The sequence below is a fragment of the Bison bison genome, unplaced genomic scaffold, assembly GCF_000754665.1.
Source record: "Bison bison bison isolate TAMUID 2011002044 unplaced genomic scaffold, Bison_UMD1.0 scf7180017864260, whole genome shotgun sequence".
NCBI classification, from domain to species: Eukaryota; Metazoa; Chordata; class Mammalia; order Artiodactyla; family Bovidae; genus Bison; species Bison bison.
The window spans coordinates 2,915,402-2,935,044 of record NW_011494832.1 but is presented as its reverse complement, the minus strand read 5'-3'; the positions used below and the strand labels follow the sequence as shown (position 1 = coordinate 2,935,044).

At 36.7% G+C, this 19,643-nt stretch overlaps 1 long non-coding RNA gene across 1 annotated transcript; it reads right to left on the bottom strand.

The window, feature by feature from the left end:
- Positions 1-665: 665 nt before the first annotated feature.
- On the bottom strand, positions 666-19,643 carry LOC104994501. Its single transcript, XR_825947.1, has 2 exons — positions 19,038-19,643; positions 666-835 (listed from the first exon to the last, which is right to left on the bottom strand). It is a non-coding gene; the product is annotated as an uncharacterized LOC104994501 (long non-coding RNA).

Sequence of the window (19,643 nt, the reverse complement as noted above, 5' to 3'; positions counted from 1 at the left end):
TGTGATGAGATCATTTATAAAATATACTTCTAGAAAATTCCACCCAGGTTCCTTCCTCCTTCCTCTCTGCCCACCAACTTTCCCAATATAACCCCACCCCAGTACCATTAAATTCATATTGTTTCTCTGGGAACTCCAGGTTGGTGAATGTGTGGAGGTGCAGGTAGAATGGTATGCTCAGAGAGGGGATGGAAGCTCTGTACCCTTTCCCCATCTCTTGCCTTAAGCATCTTTTTCATGGTAACCTAGTAATTTAACTAGTTTACTGAGTGCTGTGGATTGCTCTTGCAAATTAATAAAATCCAAGGAATTTACAATTTATAGCCTCTTGGTAGAAGTACAGGTGATGATCTGTCTGCCCCACCCACACACCCACACAATCATACGCACACTGAGAAAGTAACAGGATTCATTGTCATTATTCACAAAATTATTTGAATGGTCAAATGTATTTAATAGTTTGATAACTAAAAGATTGTGAAAGATCAATTTCAAAATCACATTGAATTTTAAAAAATCTATTTTTTCCTGAGATTTAATTGTGTAATGTATCTTTGGGTCCCTCAGATTAATCCTTTAAAATGGACATTATTACTCATTTTAATGAACATTATCTGAATTGTGATGTATTCTGTTGCATGAGAAAAGAAGCCCATTTCTGTAGCTTAACTTTGTAATAGCATTTTATTTTTCCTCACATATCAACAAGTATTAGTGATGGGAATTTGGCCCCTTCTATCATTTTTTTCCATCATGCACACAGGGAAGTTCTTATCTTCATGCTTGTCCAAACATGGAGGTAAGGTGGCTGCTCCCTCTTTAGCTGTGCTGTAGACTGGAAAGAAAGGGACAAAAAGAATGTCTGTATTAGAAAAACAAAAATATTCCCAGAAATCTCTAGTAGAAAGATATTTATACCTCATCACCTACACTTTTGGTACATTGCCACAGTTGGATGCAATAGATTCTTAAAAGGTGAACATTTCATCTGGGAACATTGCCAACCTGAACAAAAGTAAGAAGAAAGTGAGGATAGCCCTTAAGTGGGAAACTAACATTGTCTAAAAGTCATTGAATTCAGAATGTTGTATAATCACAACAGTATTTTTAAGCAGCATAAATTTTTAGAGTAATACTAAATTTCAATAACTATTCACTTTTGCTATATTTGATGGTTTTAATGAAATAATATAAAGTAATGTTTTTTATACTTTACTGTCTACATTATACTAATGAGAATAAGGTCATTATAGGCTATAATAGTTTTTGCATACTGGAATATTCTTTTTTTTATATACTTTACTTAAATGGTGGCTTCAGGGTCCATGTTATAAACAGTATCAAACTCCTATGGACAATATCTAAAATCTAAATAATAACATCTAAATCCAAATCCAAATTCTAAGGATTTTTCTGAGTTAATTACCAATATGTTTCATATAACAATTTTAATGCCTACATACTGGTAGCAGAATATGAAGTCCTAAATGGATTCTTTAAGCTAAATGCTGAACATTTAAACTGTTTGTATTGTGTGGGGTTTTTTTTTGGCCTTAATATCTAAAATTCAATATTTGATAATTATGACTTTTAAAGTGTTAAAATTGTTACCTCTTAAGGAACATTTTTCTACACTTATAAAAATGTTTCTTAATTATATCTTCTCTCCCACTAAATGTAAATCTTATACTTGCTGCATTCTTCTTTAGTATCTTTAATGTTGATAATCAAGATGGACAGACTTTTCAGTGGCATTTAGGTGGTGGCTGGAGGAGAAGACAGTCAAGATAGGATATTTGTCCTAATATTCTGTCTAAGTAATACTCAGAACTGAACATAGTACATTTTTCTAAATGCAAATCTAATACTAATTCATATCTAATGTAATACATATTACGGATTTACATCTCATTTCAAGTCTTCTGTGAATTCAATTAGAATTAATTCTGTCTCATCTTACACATTTTATTGAATATATCTTTTCAAATATAATCTTGATCCTTTAATTTGGGATGATTTGTGTTTTATAAACAGTCACATCCAGGTATGATATAGAGTGTCAGATATATCACATGACATGTGAGGTTCAGATAAAATACCATTTCTCCAATTATAAAGGAAAACATGTATAATCTTACACATGAAGACTTTATACTTATTTGCTTATAGTTAAAGCTATAAAGCATATAGGAAGAAAGAATATATAAAAATACAATTGAGAGAATAACCAAACAAGAATTTTTAAAATATGAGATAATTAAGTAATTTTGTTTTCTCTCAAAATGTTCCTGGAAGTATGCTCTATAACGTAATTCTTCTCCTCCCCTGGATAAAATTTTGGTTGGTTTCCCCACAGCTCTCTTAACTAAAAAAAAAAAAAATCCACCTGATACTTTAATCATTTTCAGCTTAGAGACTGGTAAGTACAGCTAGAGTAATAATAAAGATTCCAAACTTCATTCAAAATTAAAGCTTCTGCACTCACCTAATCAGCCATGCAACAGAAGACAGCCCTGTAGTATACAGTATACAGTATGACTTGGATAGATACTCCTTTATTTTCCCAACTTGTCTTCTTCCCCTTCTCAAATGCTAATTAGCACTGTTTCTGACCAAACTGGATTTTTGGATGGTAGAGAGAGGAGATGTGAGTGCACAGTATGCTTGTACTTTGGTGAGCTGCCATCATGGATTGCTCTCTGGTTTGCTCTCTGGTTTGGCAGGTGTCACGGCTGACTCTTGGTCTTTCTCCCTTGCAGGGTGTTTCATTTCCTTGTAGGGAGGGTTCTTCAGACCATGTATTCCTCTCTGCGTTCAAGTAGGCATCTCTCAACTGCATTTCACTGTGATTTACGTTATCAGCAGGCCATCTTTTCACAGACTCTCTCTGTTGGGATCCTAGGGTCTTTTGGCATCCTTTTTTGGATAAAATCCATTTACGATGACTATGGGCCAGCTTTTAGCCACATATGTTTGGTTCAAACCTTCTCTATGTCCTTTGTTAATTTTCAATTATATTTTAAGTTATTTTTCAAAAACAAGCTCTGTGTGATATTGTCATGATTGATATTTTTCAGATGTATACATATATGTTTTAATTAACAGCACTGAAATTAAGTTCAAAGCATAACTGAGTCACAGTTATTTTTGCAATCAGGAATACAGAATATTAAAAAAAAGATTATGTGTGGTGAACTCACTTAGTGATTATTAAAAACAATGAGGATGGCTAAGATAGGAAAATATCCTTCTTTTACAGACAAAAAAAGAATCAGTTTAATAAAACTGTCATTGGCCAGGTGTAGTGTGATTTGTGTGATGTACTTCATGTGAAGGTTTATGTGATGCATGGGGTTGAGAGTAAACATATGTGGGTTTGAGTCTTATTTCTATAATGCATTTAATTACAAGTTACAAGAAGCTGATCAAGGTTAATAAAGCAGGTAGTCTAAGTTTCTTCCTCTATAAAATAGGTATAATAATAGTTCTAGCAATTATATTGTTTGGTAAACATATGGTATATACCATGCAGTAACTTCTTAACAATAGTTAATTCTGTCTTCCAACATTTTCGGTTTTTAAAAAAAATTACAGCTGTAGTTTCTTCAGGTATTTATTTTATCTTTTATGATTTCCAAAGTCAAAAATAACATGTGCATTATATGAACATACACATATACATGTACACATATTTTTACAGGTTTTCAGGTCATTAGTAAATTACTATAATGCAATAGTTAGCAAGTGTTTATTAAAATGAGAATCTTTGTCTCATTATACTATACAAAACAAACTTTAAACTATCAGATTATACTTAATTTTTCTAGAAAAGCAAATAAATAAGTAATGGTAAGCTGTTACCTTTAACAATTTAATCTTTGGAATCAGTAATTAAGTAGAGAAGTCTGGTTTTCACTGTAATAGGAGAAACAGGCTATTAAAGAAAAGTCTTCCATGACAGGCTGGGAGAAAACTCTGTAAGAATCTGGATACACAGTCCATGATTTTATAATGTAAATTGTGATTATTTAGATGCTTATAACTTTTCATCATCTTCTTTAACGAGTTATTCCTATTGGTAGCCAAATAATCATCAAGCTATTGCTAAGTGGGATGGTTACTACTGCATCTATAGCTACTGTGGTTATCCAAAGAGAGGACACTACTATTGTTTCCATATAGATAGTGCCATTACTTCCTTGTTTGTTTATACCCCTCATAAATATACATTCATTACAAGATTCTGAATGTAACAAATGCTCAATATCTTTTCTCCATGTTGTTAAAACATGTTGGGAAGTATTAGGACAAGCTTTGGTATTGTTTTATTATTGATATTATAATATTACTGATACTATTTTTCTATTCCAACACAGATTCAGAACAACACTGCAAGAGTATACCATATAAAATCTAGATCACAGTTCTAGATAATGTTTCCCACCAACAAATAAGATTCTAAGATGTGTGGTGTTTCACTATTAATGAAATCTATTTGGGTGTACTTTGTTCAAGATCAATATTACTACTTTCTAAGCCCATTCCCTTGGATTGCAAAGAACAAACCAGTCAATCCTAAAGGAAATCAATCCTGAATATTCATTGGAGGGACTGATGCTGAGGCTGCAGCTCCAATACTTTGGCCACCTGAAGCTCCAATACTTTGGCTCAATAGAAAAGACCCCGATGCTGGGAAAGATTGAAAGCAGGAGGAGAAGGAGACAATAGAGTACGAGATGGTTGGATGGCATCACTGACTCAATGGACATGAGTTTGAGCGAACTCCGGGAGATGGTGAAGGAAAGGGAAGCCTGGTATGCTGCAGTCCATGGGGCCACAAGGAGTTGGACACGATTGAGCTACTGAACAACAATGAAGCCCATCCTACATAGATTACAAATATTTTCCCTTCAAAAATGTTACTATTTTGTTCATAGTAAAATGGCAATTTGAGTTATCTTTTCTTCTATATTTAACATATTTCACATATATATATATTTGAAATATTTCTATATACAATTCCTAGGTCTCTCTACTGAAAGAGCTTAGAAAAAATGCTCTACCAGTAGCAATAAATAAGACAAATCTCATATCTTGGTTTCTAAATATCATTTTCCACTAAAAACATACCAGAGTTAATTGTGGGGAAAGGAAGATTTCTGAGCTGGGGAAGAAGACAAGATAAATTTGGAACACTTTGTTATATTAGCAAACAGGGAAACATTCAAATTATCTGGGGGACACATCAAAAGGATAAGGGCTCCATCTTAAAGGAACTCCAACAGGTCATATCTGAAAGTATTTGAGCTATTAGTCTTCTAATCCATTAGATTAAATAAGAATCTAAGAGTTTATATTGACACAAACTTTAAAAACAATTAAATAAAGGCACTGATATTAAAGGCTTAGACTTCTATTCATTAGCTTAGTTCATTCAGTAAATGTGTATCAGGAGACTGTACCACAACTTCAAGAAGAACCTGCAGGTGAAAAATCTCTCCATGACTATGGATAAAGCATAGAACAAATGCCAACTACTTAGACACTATTTCCTTAAGATAGTGGGCAAGTACCAATATATTGGAAACTTTTTGGGGAAAAAAAGTTCCAAATATGTACTTCCAATTCTGCATGGTTATTTTAATGCCATTTTTCTGTCATCTCTTAAAGTAGAATGCCCCTAAAGTATGTCATCTCTTAAAGTAGTTGTTCCCTGACAAAGGTCTGTATTCTCCTTCCTCTCTTATTACATCTGTTATAATTTCCCCATAGCAGCTCCTCATCCAGCTATTCCACTTCTACCAGCCTCTTAGGAATTGAAAAAGTCCTCACTTTACAAATTAAGAACAGTGAGTTCTTGTTAAAAAAAAAAAATGTAATGAGTGTCTCAAACATAACTCTATCACCCTAACTTCAAAAGAGGAACAGACTACATAAAATATACTATTAAATCATGATTTTCATCAAGGAGTACCTGGTTCTTAATGCTAACATATTTAAAAGGCTGAAAATCTACTAAAGTATGCTAAATGGAAAAAGTAAAAATGTTTCAAAAAGTACTCAATCTTTTCATAATATTTCCATGAGCATAGTTTGCTTTAAATATGAAGGATAACATTTAACATTTTACTGTTTTGAAATGACATAATGATATAAGTTCTAGTAGTTATAGAATATAGCTATAGTGTAGACTAGTTATGGTTATTAACTAAAATAAATATGTTCTGAAGAAACTGTTCTGAAGGTAAATGTTACATTAGTTAAATCACAACAAAAAGACATTCCATTCATTCACTCACTGAACAATGGTTTGTATAATCTACTATATACTACTAGTACTATGTACTATGTAGTACTACTACTATGATGGATCATAGGTCCCAAGGAATGAAAAATGTCTCTATCATAAAGACACTAACTAGTGATAAAACGAGACACACACATTAGTTAATTGCAAAGCAGTGACTCAAGTGCATAAGTTAATGGTAGCACGAAAACTGAGCAATTCTTTGCACAGTGGGCAGGAGAGTTAGAGACTGCCTCAAAGAGGGAATGCTTGCAGTAACTTTTAAGAGATGAGTTACCAGTTTATTAGGTAATAACAAATGAATGAGAAGCTATTAAAAGAAACAGCTATTAAAGTCACAGAGGAATAGACTAGCCTGGAACATGGTGAGAAGAGGTGAGAGAAGAATTAAACCCAAAGCATAAAAGGCCTTAGAGACTAACCTAAGTGGTAGCATAATGGAAGGTATAAAATAATGACAGTAGAAATTACTTAGTCTCTGACCTGTCCAGTCCCTTGCCAACTCAGTACCTAGTACCCTTTTACCCTGTCTGAAAAATCCTTCCCCCAGATTTTTACACAACTGTATGTTCATTCAACTCTTGGCTTAAAAGTCACCTGTCAATACCACAAACTGAAATGAATTCATGTCATCCTACCATACCCACTTATTAGTCTTCTTTCTCCATTGTTTTTAAATCAATAGAGAATAGAAACACAGAGTAAATATAAAGTTTATAACTTTATGTAACATACTCATATCCCCTTCATTTCTCTTTATTCTTGTAAATTAGACTGAAAAAATTGTAGAAATTGCTAAGCAACGTTTGGTGTAGTACAGACGAGGGATTTGTGAGTTAGCAATCTTCCCTTTATTCTGTAGTGAGTATATTTTGTTCACTAGTAGCCAATTGAGTATGACTAAAGCAGAAGAAACCTTTTCAGAGATAGATACATTTTATTATCTCAAAATGATAAATCGGTAATGCAAAATTATCAGGCAAAATGACAAAAACATAGTGAAGAATTTTGGAGAGAGCAGAAAAAATGTTTCTAGCCCTTTATATCATACCTCATATGCAAATGTCCTATCCTCGAGGAGACCTACTTTTGTCTCCAGAGAAAATGGTTAGGAAGTAAATCTCCATTAGTACTGGGAAAACTTAGATTTTTAAAATTTAGCATCCTGCTCAATTGGGAGCTTTAGGGAATGTTTATACATAAACTGACATCCTTTAAAGTAGTCTGGGGGCTTAAACAGAAAAAAAATGTAGTATGTTTGTTCTTGTGGTCTGTAAAATATTTGAGTGAATCCTTGAACTACTGCAGACCCATAATCAAACAGACCAAGTGCATAGGACCCCTTACTTCTTCAACTGTGATTTAGAAAAACTCCAAAACACCTATTGTTACTAAATTAAGGCAATAGTTCCTTTATCTCCATATAGTGGAAAATAGAAAATTTTAAATATAGCCTAAAGTAGAAAGCATAACTGCATTACATTAAAAATATGTTCTCAAAATTTCATAATTTTATTAAAGTGGCAAATTATTTAATTAGGACTCAAAACTAGGCGGAGTAGAAGGACATGTGCTCATCTTCTGCGAAAAAACCAAAATCACAATTAGCTGCTGAACAACCAGCAGAATATTGGATCCCACCAAAGAAAGATACCCCACATAGAAGGGCAAAGGAGAAGCTCCAACAAGACGGTAGGAGGGGTGCAATCTTGTTTAAAATCAGATCTCATACCCACCAGAGATGCTCGGAGGGTGCAAACAAAACCTCGTGTGCACCAGAACCCAGGGAAAGTCTCCACAAGAGACTGAGTGAGACCTCCTTTGAGTGTTTGAATGTCTCCTGCCGAGGCATGGGTCAGCACTGGCCTGCCACAGGAACAGGGGTTCTGGCTGCAGCAGACCTGGGAGGTGCAGAGTGTGGCCTAAGTTCTCTTGGAGGAGGTAGCCATTAGCTCCACCATAGAGCCGCTGAGCAGACGACCCACAAACTGGAGAAAAATTATACCAAAGAAATTCTCGCACTATTGCAAAAGCCCCCAACAGATTTCCCAACCTGTGGATCTGCAAAGGGACTGAGAACCCCCAGGGAATTTTACTTTGGAGGCTAGTGGGATTCGATTACAGAACTTCCACAGGATTGGGAGATTCTTGAAGAGAATAAACAAAACCTTGTGTGCACCAGGACCCAGGAGAAAGGACCAGTGACCCCACAAGAGACAGTTAGATTTGCCTGTGAGTGTCCAGGAGTCTCCAGCAGAGGTGTGGGTCGACAGTGGCCTGCCGTGGGGTCAGGGACACTGATTACAACAATCTTGGGGGCGGCGGCAGCATGCTAGTTTAAGTCTTTGTGAAGGAGGTTGCCATTACTGCCATTACCCTACCACAGTTTGGCCTTAGGCCCCACCCTTCAGCAGAAAACTGGATTAAAGATTTACTGAGCATGGCCTTGCCCACAGAGCAAGACCCAGTTTTCCCCACAGCCAGTCCCTCCTATCAGGAAGCTTCCATAAGCCTCTTATCCTTATCTATCAGAGGGCAGACAGAATGAAAACCATTTAAATCTAGAAGTGAAGTGAAGTCGCTCAGTCATGTCCGACTCTTTGCGACCCCATGGACTGTAGCCTACCAGGTTCCACCGTCCGTGGGATTTTCCAGGCAAGAGTACTGGAGTGGATTGCCATTTCCTTCTCTAGGAGATCTTCCCAACCCAGGGATTGAACCCAGGTCTCCCGCATTGTAGGCAGATGCTTCACCATCTGAGCCAGACCATATATAATTCATAACTGACCAATATTACAACCAATATTAACTGGATATAAAATATTAGTAGTTGTCCTTAAATAACATGGGCTAAAATTTATCACACTTCAATGTAAAATTTTGAATGCTATCCTATATTTTATTCAGAGGTCATTTTTATTTATATTGTGTACTGTAATTTAAATATATTAAACATATTAAATTTGCATTGTAGATTTACAGTATACAATTGTAGTAGTGGGTCCTCAAGTTTTGAACACCTTAGGGTCAGTGAATTATTCAAGAAATTATTTAAAAGATATTTTGAAAAAGGATCAGGAAAAAGGATTAGGAGTGATCCTAAAAAATTAATATGAAGCAACAATGGGAGGAGTTGGTCAGAAGAGTATATAAAATAGTAAGAGCGCTCATGAGAAGGCCAATTATGTATAGTCCTGATTAAGTCAGATATGGAGAATGTGTTAAAACAGCATTTGCAGACTGAAGCATTACTTGAAGATATTAAACAGAATGATGGAAGCCTGGTCTTTGAGTATTCATTGCTGATCTATGAAAAGTAGCAATGGCATTAGTGCTTACTGATTAAGCTAATATGAATCTAGAGTGAAAAGTCATGCTTTATAAAGAAAAATGCACCTTATTTGATTTTCCTTGCTCTTCATCAATCTGTGCTAGCTTCATGTTTGACATTTTTCTCTTGACCTCCTAATGTATGCGGTCTATAGTTTGTGGAGTTGATCTTTTCTTTTTTGAAAAATCATGATAGCTTTGCTTTTCACCCATCTTTCACTAATTCCCAGAATGTCCACTTTTCTTCAGAGATTGCAGAAAACAGCCTGCTATATCTCCTGATTTTTTTATTGCCCTAGGACCTAACTGAAAGAAGTTGGAAGATTAAAATACTCTAAAGCAAATAAATGATTTCCAATTACTTTTGATTCATCTTAAACTAAAATTTTCTCTTAATGAAACTTACTTTTTTTTTCACATTTAAAAAGTATTCTCTTTGAGAGATATAATGGGAGATAAATCTCTCAAAACTTTAACATCTTCCCAGATGGCAAACATCTTATTGTCTTGATTTTTAAAATACATTCTTAAATTCTAGGCTAACTTTACTAGTGTCAGTTGATTCTGTGCTTAATAGATGTTTTCATAGTCATATTGTAGTTGGGTATCTCCTTTTTTCCTATAATGTATATTCCTTCACTCCAGTGACTGTGAGGAATATGAACATGTCATGTTCTCAAGTTATAGACTATAAGTAAGGCTAAGATATGCCTAAAAATTTATAATACAAGAGAAAGAAATGTGATGAAAAGCATCAGGTAGCATTTCATAGGAGTTCAGTACATAAGATTACTTTCAGCTGATTATATATAAATAAATAAAAACTTTTATAAGAGGTTTATTTAAGCTGGACTTTTAAAGAATCCCCTAACCAAGTAAATGCTTGGGCATCAATGAATCTATAGATTAGATGAAATGATATGTACATATATGGAATATATATGTACATGTGATGGGGGAGAAGGGTGGGATAAGATCACAAGTATTCATCATATTCTGAAAGACATTTTGGACACTCAGTATGGTTAAAAGCAAACTACACCATACAGAATACTGTCTGGTGAGGTTTGCAAAATTATTAAAATTAGTATGATTACAATTACATTTGCTTTGCCTCCAAATGTTCATCTGCATTTTAGCTTCTCAATAATCTGTCTGAGGAAGCATGATGCACCTCTCTTTGAATTTTTGAAGTATGTTTTTCCAAAGCCTAGAAAACACATCTGACTGTTCCTTATTATTTCAAGATAGAATATGTTCACTTTATTTCTATAACTTTCTTTATACCTACAAGATTTTCCACTACTGACAAAAATTAAGCCCATGATATTATTGTGCCTTTTTTGCTTTTATTACTTCATTGAAATGGAAACTATTGTCACTCTATAGCAATAACAAAATGATTAAAAAAATAGTAACAGAGAGGCTTAGAATATGGGTAGTAGTGCATGCATACTAAGTCGCTTCAGTCATATCCAACTCTTTGTGACCCTATGAATTGTAGCCTGCTCCTCTGTCCAGGGGATTCTCCAGGCAAGAATACTGGAGTGGACTGCCATGCCTGCCTCTGGGGATCTTTCCCAACTCCAAGGATTGAATGCTTGTCAGGTATCCCCTGCAATGGCATCGGGTTCTTTGCCACTAGCGCTACCTGGAAAGCCCATGGGCAGTAGACATCATGTTAAAAATGCATGCAGCATATTTTAAATTTTTTAAAACTTATGATGGGAATTGATTAGAAAGTGAAGGCTTATACTAAGGAGATACATAGAGAAAAATAATAAATTAAGATGTGTGTTTGGAAAACAGGAAGAATAATAATGGGAAAAACAGAAGCACTTATAAATGTAAGAGATAAATAGTATTTTATAAATAAGTGTTTTCTATAAGGATAGAGTACATCAAAAAATGGTAAGATGATGTTAAAAGATTTAGAATCACAAAGTAGAAAGTGGCAGCAATCGAACTACTCACTTAAAAAAGGAGGGCATCAAATATAACAACTTGATGGCATGAAATCCAAGTACCTTAATTTTTGAACTGTTTAAAAAAATCTAGTAAGGAAGGCCTGAAAGTATAAAAGGTATAAGAATATCTTTTTGAGCTTAGTAGGAAGTAAATTGATCATAAAAGATTGACAGGCACCATGTAAGTAAAAAAGCAAAACAATAAAAAAGAAACATAAATTCAGATATTGACATTCAAGAAGTATGCTTGCATAGGAAGGAATACATTTCTAAATCCAGTATTATTCTGTCATATATTGTGCATATGTTAAATAAGGTAACAAAAGCATCAAAAGTTCTTACCTTATTATTTACATAAAATACTGCAATGACTTTAAAGTCACAGAACAAATTATTTCCATGCCTTCTTTTCTTGAGCTGGTCAAATTTCACTCCATGCATTCTGAACTTTGTAGTTAAGATGGAGCAATGATTTAAACAATCTTGCAGTTCTCTTTCCTCACTTTGTGTAACCTGCATGGTCCATGAATTTCACATAAAGAGGTGCTTTACAAAGACCAAAGTAATTTCATTCAGAACTTTCTAGCAGCTAAAATGATCTAATACTCATATATTTAAGTAGTCAAATTTTGCCTGTCCCCAGATCTTTCACACAGGGCCAGGTGTCTGGTTGATAGTCCTGACTGAAACTAATTTCCTGAGATCTGGAGATATTGGACCATATATTTGCTCCCAGTACTAATATATGCTGGACCATATATTCCCAGTACTAAGACCAAAACTAAAAATAGTAAGAAGGTTCTATGAAACATATAAGCATAAGCTTATAACATATAAGCATAACCAATGGCATTAATTCTAGACTAAAATGAAACAATTCTGCCCTTCTATGAAAAATTGATGGGAATCTAAATGTTACAATCGTCAAAACATTTGAGGTTTTCAGGTAGAGAGAATTAGCACTATAATGTGATTTGACAAGATAGCAAATAAAAAATAAGCAGTTCCATACATATTTGGAGAAGTCTAGGGCTCTAAACCTTCCCCTCACTAACTTCCTGAAGTCTGATTTCTCAACATTAGATCCTCACCTTAGAACACAGTCTTCTTCAAAGATCATTCCTCTCCTCTCTGCTTAGTAAAAAATATTACAAATCTGAGTTCAGTGTTTTCCTCTTCTCATGTTTTGCACTCTGCTAAATTAAGCCAAAGATTCAAGGTTTCAAATTATCCCCCCTCACATCTATCTCTATAGACCAAACTCTGTGGGAGTTGGCCTATAATCCAGTCACTGAACATAAGTTGTGCATATGTATGGAGTCACTGGACTGGGCCCAGAAAACACAGAAAATCCTCCTGAAACATCATTTAGGCAAAGTTTGAGGGAAAAGTCATATTTCACATAGGTATAAATATGATCCTACCACAGAGTATAACCTAAGTAAGATCCATAGGACTTTTAAATGAAAACTGGAGACTTCAAATAAGATTACTTTTGGTTGTGGATAGGTGAGCATATCATTATTGTGTTATTCAGATAGAACATTCTAAGAAGCTCTGCACTATGCCAAATAAATCTTCCTTATAAATACGGACTTCTATTTTTGTATGAATATTGTAACAGGGAGTGAAAAAGGTTTAATAATAGGAATGGCTATGGACAAACTATGTAGCAGGTCAAGAGGTCAAACTTATCCTCCACCACCACCACCACCACCAGTACTACTTTTCAGACCCTGTTCCAAGCTCTTGAAGAATCTGGCTTCTTTTCTTAACCTCAGCCTCAGGGCTAAGTATATTCTGTCATTTCTTCATCAGTATATGCTCTTTCACATTCCATTTTCTTAAGATGTTAATATGAACGTAAAGAGGTAATTTTTTAACACTAAACATTAAAATTCACATTACGGCAGTGGTTAGATAATGAATTTTATACACTATCACTTCGGATGTATTCATCATTAGCTGGAGTTCTACTGAATGTTTATTTACATTGTGCCAGAGAATGTGCAAAATGATGAGTGGAAAGACGAACTAAAAATAAAAGTCCACCTATTCTTGCTGTGGATGACAGACTTGAACATAAGTGAGTTAGAAGTTATGTTTCCACAAAGGAAACATGAGGCATAAAGAAGAGTTTGAGTTGTGTTAGTAGGAAAAAAAAGAAGTCAGAAAAGGCTTCTCAGAGAAAAGGGCCTTAGAGGTATGTCTTAGAGGGTGAGCAAGTACAAGCCCCATAAATAGAGAGAGAGGGTTATATCTCAGGCAAAGTATCAGGAAACAGCATAGGAGTCAAGGAAACAGAAGTTCACGATGGATGAAACAAAGGGTTGTAAGGGGAAGGGGAGACCTAGACCCGACCCTTTAGTAGGACACCCAGGTCAGCTGCCTCTGGCCCCCAGTACTGTGGAGGACAGACACAAGGCAATGTACCTCACTGCCCTGATGAAAATATTACTGAAATTCTATTTTAAAATGTCTGTTTTTAATGATATTCCAAGGGACCTAGAACAGTGCTATATAGGGCTTTCTTTTGTTGGTGTTTGTTTTGGAGGATCCAAATTAGCGGGGTGTCCCGGGTTCCAATTCCAGAAGGATATGGCAAGACACGATTGCAGAGTTAGGAAGCAACAGAGGAGGAACAAGCTGAAATAAGGAGTTTATCTTGACTGTGTATTTAATGGGCAGCATTAGTGAATTTTAAGCAGAGGAAAAAGGAAGTTTCAGAAAGTTCTCTCAGCTAATGCAATCAGAGGTTTTCAAGGTAAAGGCAGGGAGAGGAAACTAATCACCATAATACAGGGTAGTTATGTTGATCCCTGAACTAAGTTAGAAACAGTGAGGATATGAATATGTAGTATACTACTGCAGTAGACAGATTGATGGCCCCCTAAAAGATATCTAGATTCTGCTCCCTAAAACCTGTGAATATGTTACATTATATGGCAAAGGGAGAGGAGGTTTACAGGTGAACTAAGGCTTATAATCAGCTGACTTCAAACTAGGGAGATTATCTTGGGTTACCTGGGTGCCTGGTATAATCAAAAGAGTGCTGAAACGTATTTGGTTGGCCAAAAATTTCCCTTAGCTTTTTCTAGATGTTATGGAAAAACTCGAATGAACTTTTTGGACAATCCAATAGAAGAAGAGTCAGTAAGCAGAAGAGTCAATGTCATAGTGATAGGATATAAGTAGGACTTAACAGATTGTTGTTGGCACTGAAGTTAGAGGAAGGGGGCCACATACCAAGGAGGTCAGACACCCTGCAGGAGTGGGAAAATGCAAGGAATAGGATTCTCTAGAGATCCAGAAGAAACAGCCCCTCCAATATCTTAATTTTAACCCTATGAGAACCATTTTGGACTTCTGACCTCCACATCTATAGATAATAAATCTGTATTGTTTTGAATCCACCAATTCTGTGGAAATTTGTTACAGAACCAACAGGAAAAATACAAATACCCAACTCAGCCTTGGCATGAAGAAAACCCCTGACTGAAAATGACATTGAACATTTACAGTTTCTTCTAAAATGTAGTCATATCTTCGTCAGAGCTCTGGTCAGGCAGAGCTGTATAAAGGTCTCACCCTTTATAAAGGTTTTCCTAAGTGAGATATACCATACTGTCTTACTGTCAATGGTTCTTTATCTTTTCTTCTCATACACTTAAAGATCTCTTAATACATAAATATAATTTTTATATCTGTTGATCAATCAATTGTTGAACTTTGTGTCCACCTCTGTCCAGACAGTCAAATTTAAAAATACTCAGTATTTCGGACTTTAAATGTAATAAAGCATTGGAAGTAGGAGTTTTAGAGTTACACAGACATGGATCATTCACAAATTCACCCCTTATTGGTAGTGAGACTTTTGGCAATTTAAAATACTAGAGACTCAGTTTCCCCATCTTAAAAAAGGAATTGCAATCTTAGGCCAGGATCCCCGGAAACACGCTCTGAGACAAGGATTGTAGGCAAGTGTTTCATTAAGAAAACACTTTCAGGAAAAACACATAAATCAGAGAGTAAGCAAGATAGGCAAGTGATTTCAGGCAAAATCCTAGCATCAGCATGATCCTGCAGGGAAGCCATGGGGTGTAAATTACACTTCAGATTTTCTTATTACTAGAGACTTTTTTACTGTGTAGGGAAGACCTTGGCAAGCGGTGTCCTAGGAGGGAAGTGAACTCCCAAGTGGTTCTCTCTGGCTCTCTGTGCCTGAAGGCAAAATGAGTCTAGTAGCTTTAGGGAAGTCTTCCAAAGGAAGTCTCAGGGGCTGACTCTGAGAAGTAAAAGAACATAGAAGTTGGGGTAAGGCAGATCCAATCAAAGGGATTTTAAAGAATCAGGACTAGGTCTGCTGCAAGCATCCATCTCATAGAACTATTTTAAGGTTTGAAAACACTCATGCTTTTTTTTCTTTAACTTTTAAGATTCCTAAACTATTTTTTCTTTTGGAGTAGCATGAAGCATCTACTGCTATGTTCTGTACATAGAGGGCTCAGCAACAAATAATTATTTCTTGACAGAGGCATTCATCCCAGAAAGGGTAAAGGAGACAAAGGAGAAATAAACCAAATCTGAAGGATATCAGAACAGAAAGTAACCAAATTAGCCTGAATCTACATTTCAAAATGGTCATAATTTCATTCATATTTTTAAGAGACCTGAAAACCTGAGCAACTTAAAGACTCAGCTGGTTGCTTTCATCTCTGAAAAGCTAGGCAAAGCAAACCAATCAACAAACAATATATGTATTTGATGATAAATCTTACATGAAATGCTGTCCCTTCTACAACCAGGAAACAATGTACCAATCTCCCAGAATGCATGTTAATTAAATTTTTTTTCTTAAAATATCTCCTTCTTTGCTATTCTGTTTCTATACTGAGAACTAAAACCTTTAATTGTGATAGTATGTTACAGTTTTAAAGAACATTCACATTTAAGTGCATTTAAAGAGGAGAAGGCCACTGCAACCCACTCCAGTACCCTTGCCTGGAAAATCCCATGGATGGAGGAGCCTGGTAGGCTGCAGTCCATGGGGTCGGGAAGAGTGGATATGACTGAGCGACTTCACTTTCACTTTCATGCATTGGAGAAGGCAATGGCAACCCACTCCAGTGTTCTTGCCTGGAGAATCCCAGGGACTGCGGAGCCTGGTGGGCTGCCATCTATGGGGTTGCACAAAGTCGGACACAACTGAAGTGACTTAGCAGCAGACAGCATCCAATTTTACATGATGGTCATACAACCCTGTCACATATTTTCACCCCCTTTTTACAAATGAGGGAACATGCTCTGACAGGGTAAGTGACCTAGTTAAGGTTGCACAGCTAATGGCAAGACCCCAACTTCTAATTTTCAAGAAAGTGTATTCCTTAGAGGTCTACATGATTTTACACCTTGTATCAGTCAAGGTCCAGTCAGGAGACAGAAATCACACCAAAATTAGAATATGGAAAATTTAATATGAAGAATTATTAACTACTAATTCTGCTTTTAAGAGAGAAGAAGCTATCGTTAAAGAATAAAGGAATAGTGGATTAAGGGAGCAGCCACTACCTCCAGAGTTGTGGGAGAGTACTCATGGATGAATAGCTTAGAAGAAGCATCCCCATCTTTTCTCTCTATCCTACAAAGCTTGAGAGATAGTCCTCATCAGAGATAATGTGGCTGTGGCCCATTTGATATTCAAGCAATTGGTTGAGGTGCCACAAACTGGGCTGGTGAGAAAACCAGCTAGGGGACCAGTGAAACATCCTAGGAAGCCATCAACTGGGTTGCTGGTGAGGCTTGCTAGGAAGCCACACACTAGGGATTGGGCCCAAATTACTGGGGGGCGTGCAATACTGGTTTTTAGGACACTGCTAGCCAGAAAGCCACTCACTGACCACCACACCACAGGAGCAAGAAGAAAAGCACTGGAAACAAGAAAAGAGACCCTTTTATAAACAGTGTTCCTCCAGCATCTTCTATTGACAAGTGCTAACACTGAACCAACTGAAAACAAATGTTTACAGGTTACAGCTCTAATATCACAATTCAGGGCAAAGAAGATGAATTAGGAGCTGTGAAACACTAAATTAGCTGGCACACACCTCAGTGACTCTCTTGGGTCCTCAATAGTAAAATGCTTTTATATCAAATTCCTACTCCATTTGTTTTCTTTTTCCCGAAATGCCTCTACAATAAAATGCAGATCCAACCTCTAGGACATTATATACTGACTACTGGTATGATATATAGTAACTTCACAGGAAGAGTGTACAACACAGTGACTGAGACCATGTCTTGAGTCAAAACACTTGAGTCGGAATATTAGTTTCACCACTGACTAAATCTGCAGCCTTGCAAAAATTAATCTCTGTATGCCTCAGTTTCCCTATCTATTAAAGGGGATAATAATAGTACAGACTTTATTAAGATGCCAGGAGAAATAAATTAATATATGTAAAGCCTGTAGAACAACTCGTGATAAATGTTAAAAATAAATGACAAAAGAACTTCATAAGTGTTAGTATTAGCCATACATGTTTGTTAGTAAATGGACCATTTACTAGCTAATATGCATGGGTAATACTAACATTTACAATGTTTGTGTTTAAAAATTCATCCTGTATTCTGTTTTCATTATCAATTTCCATTTAGTATTGGGTCTAATAACGCTAAAACCCAACTTTGTTGGATGAAACTGGTACAAAATGCCTTGCTCACACCTGGACATTATGAGCACTGTCCTGGCACTGTCCCTGGCTCACTAAATAATCATCAATCAAACCCAACTTATCCAGGACTCCTTTTCTCAAGTGAAAAAAAAAAAAAAAAAAGACACGGTTAAATCATCTCTTTAAAGATTTATTGGGTTCTGACTGCTTTTGATCCCCCATATCCCCAAACAATGAGTTACACTAGAGAAGCAAAAAGGAGGAAATTATCATTTTGAGTGCCTACTCATCTATGTCAGGCAAGCACTTTGCATACATTGCCTGGTTTCATCTTTATCACAGTTCTGTCACATTAATACTTTCAATCCTATTTAACAAATAAGGAAACTAAGGCACGGAAAGGTCAACAATTTACTGAAGATTACACTCTTGCTAAGTAGCAGAGCCTGAATTCAAACCCGGTCTTTCTGTTTGGGTCGACTAAGCGTTTTTAACTGTTCCGCTTGCCTCCCACACTGTCTTCTCAGACAGCTAGAATCCTACCCGCTCAATGCTTTTCATGCTTTGCTGTAAAGAGACGAGTGGGTGTGCAACTTTCTTTCTTTTTTTTTTTTTTTAAAGTATCATTTGAAAGTAAAGCAAATGGAACTCATTTACCAGTTACAGGAATTTTAAAAACACTCCTAACATCTCACACAAAACTAGCCTTTGAGTAAAAATCAGCGGCCCTCCTGCATCCTGGCGCCCCGGACGTCACCTCACCTCACGGCTGCAAACTTGCTGAAGGTAAAGAAGCCTGGTGGCGGACCAGCGAGCTGAGTTTCAGCCCCGGTTCTGTCGCTCTGGTCGCCCTCCGAACCTTCTTCTCCTTCAGTGTAGCAGGAGGTGGTCTCCTCAGGGCAGCTTAGGGTTTCCCCTCGTCCCAGCCTGGCTCTGAGGGCGCGCGCGACGAGGGCGTGCCCCGCGGTCTCGCCGCAGATCCCGCGTGAAACTGCCCAGTTCTCTGAGGAGGCTGCTCACCGCCGCTGCCCCGACCCCACTGCTTCCCGCTTCTTCCAACTTGGAAAAGTGAAGCCCCTGCCCCGCAGTGCCTGGAACGCCTTTCACCAGACAACCCTCCGCTAAGTTCCCTTCTGCACCCGAGGTACGGGCGCTGACAGGAAAACCAGCCTGCAGTTCTAACTTTACTCTCCTCTGAGAGGAATTCTGAGAACTCTGAGACGGGTCTGACTGAAACGTGGGAGACAAAACCTGTCTAATTAGTGAACTCCGACGCCTCCACCTGGCTCGCAGCGCCCAGGCCTCCTGGGCGAGGGCACGGCACAGCTCTGCCGTTTCTCATGCCGGGATCCGACGCCCGGAGGCTCG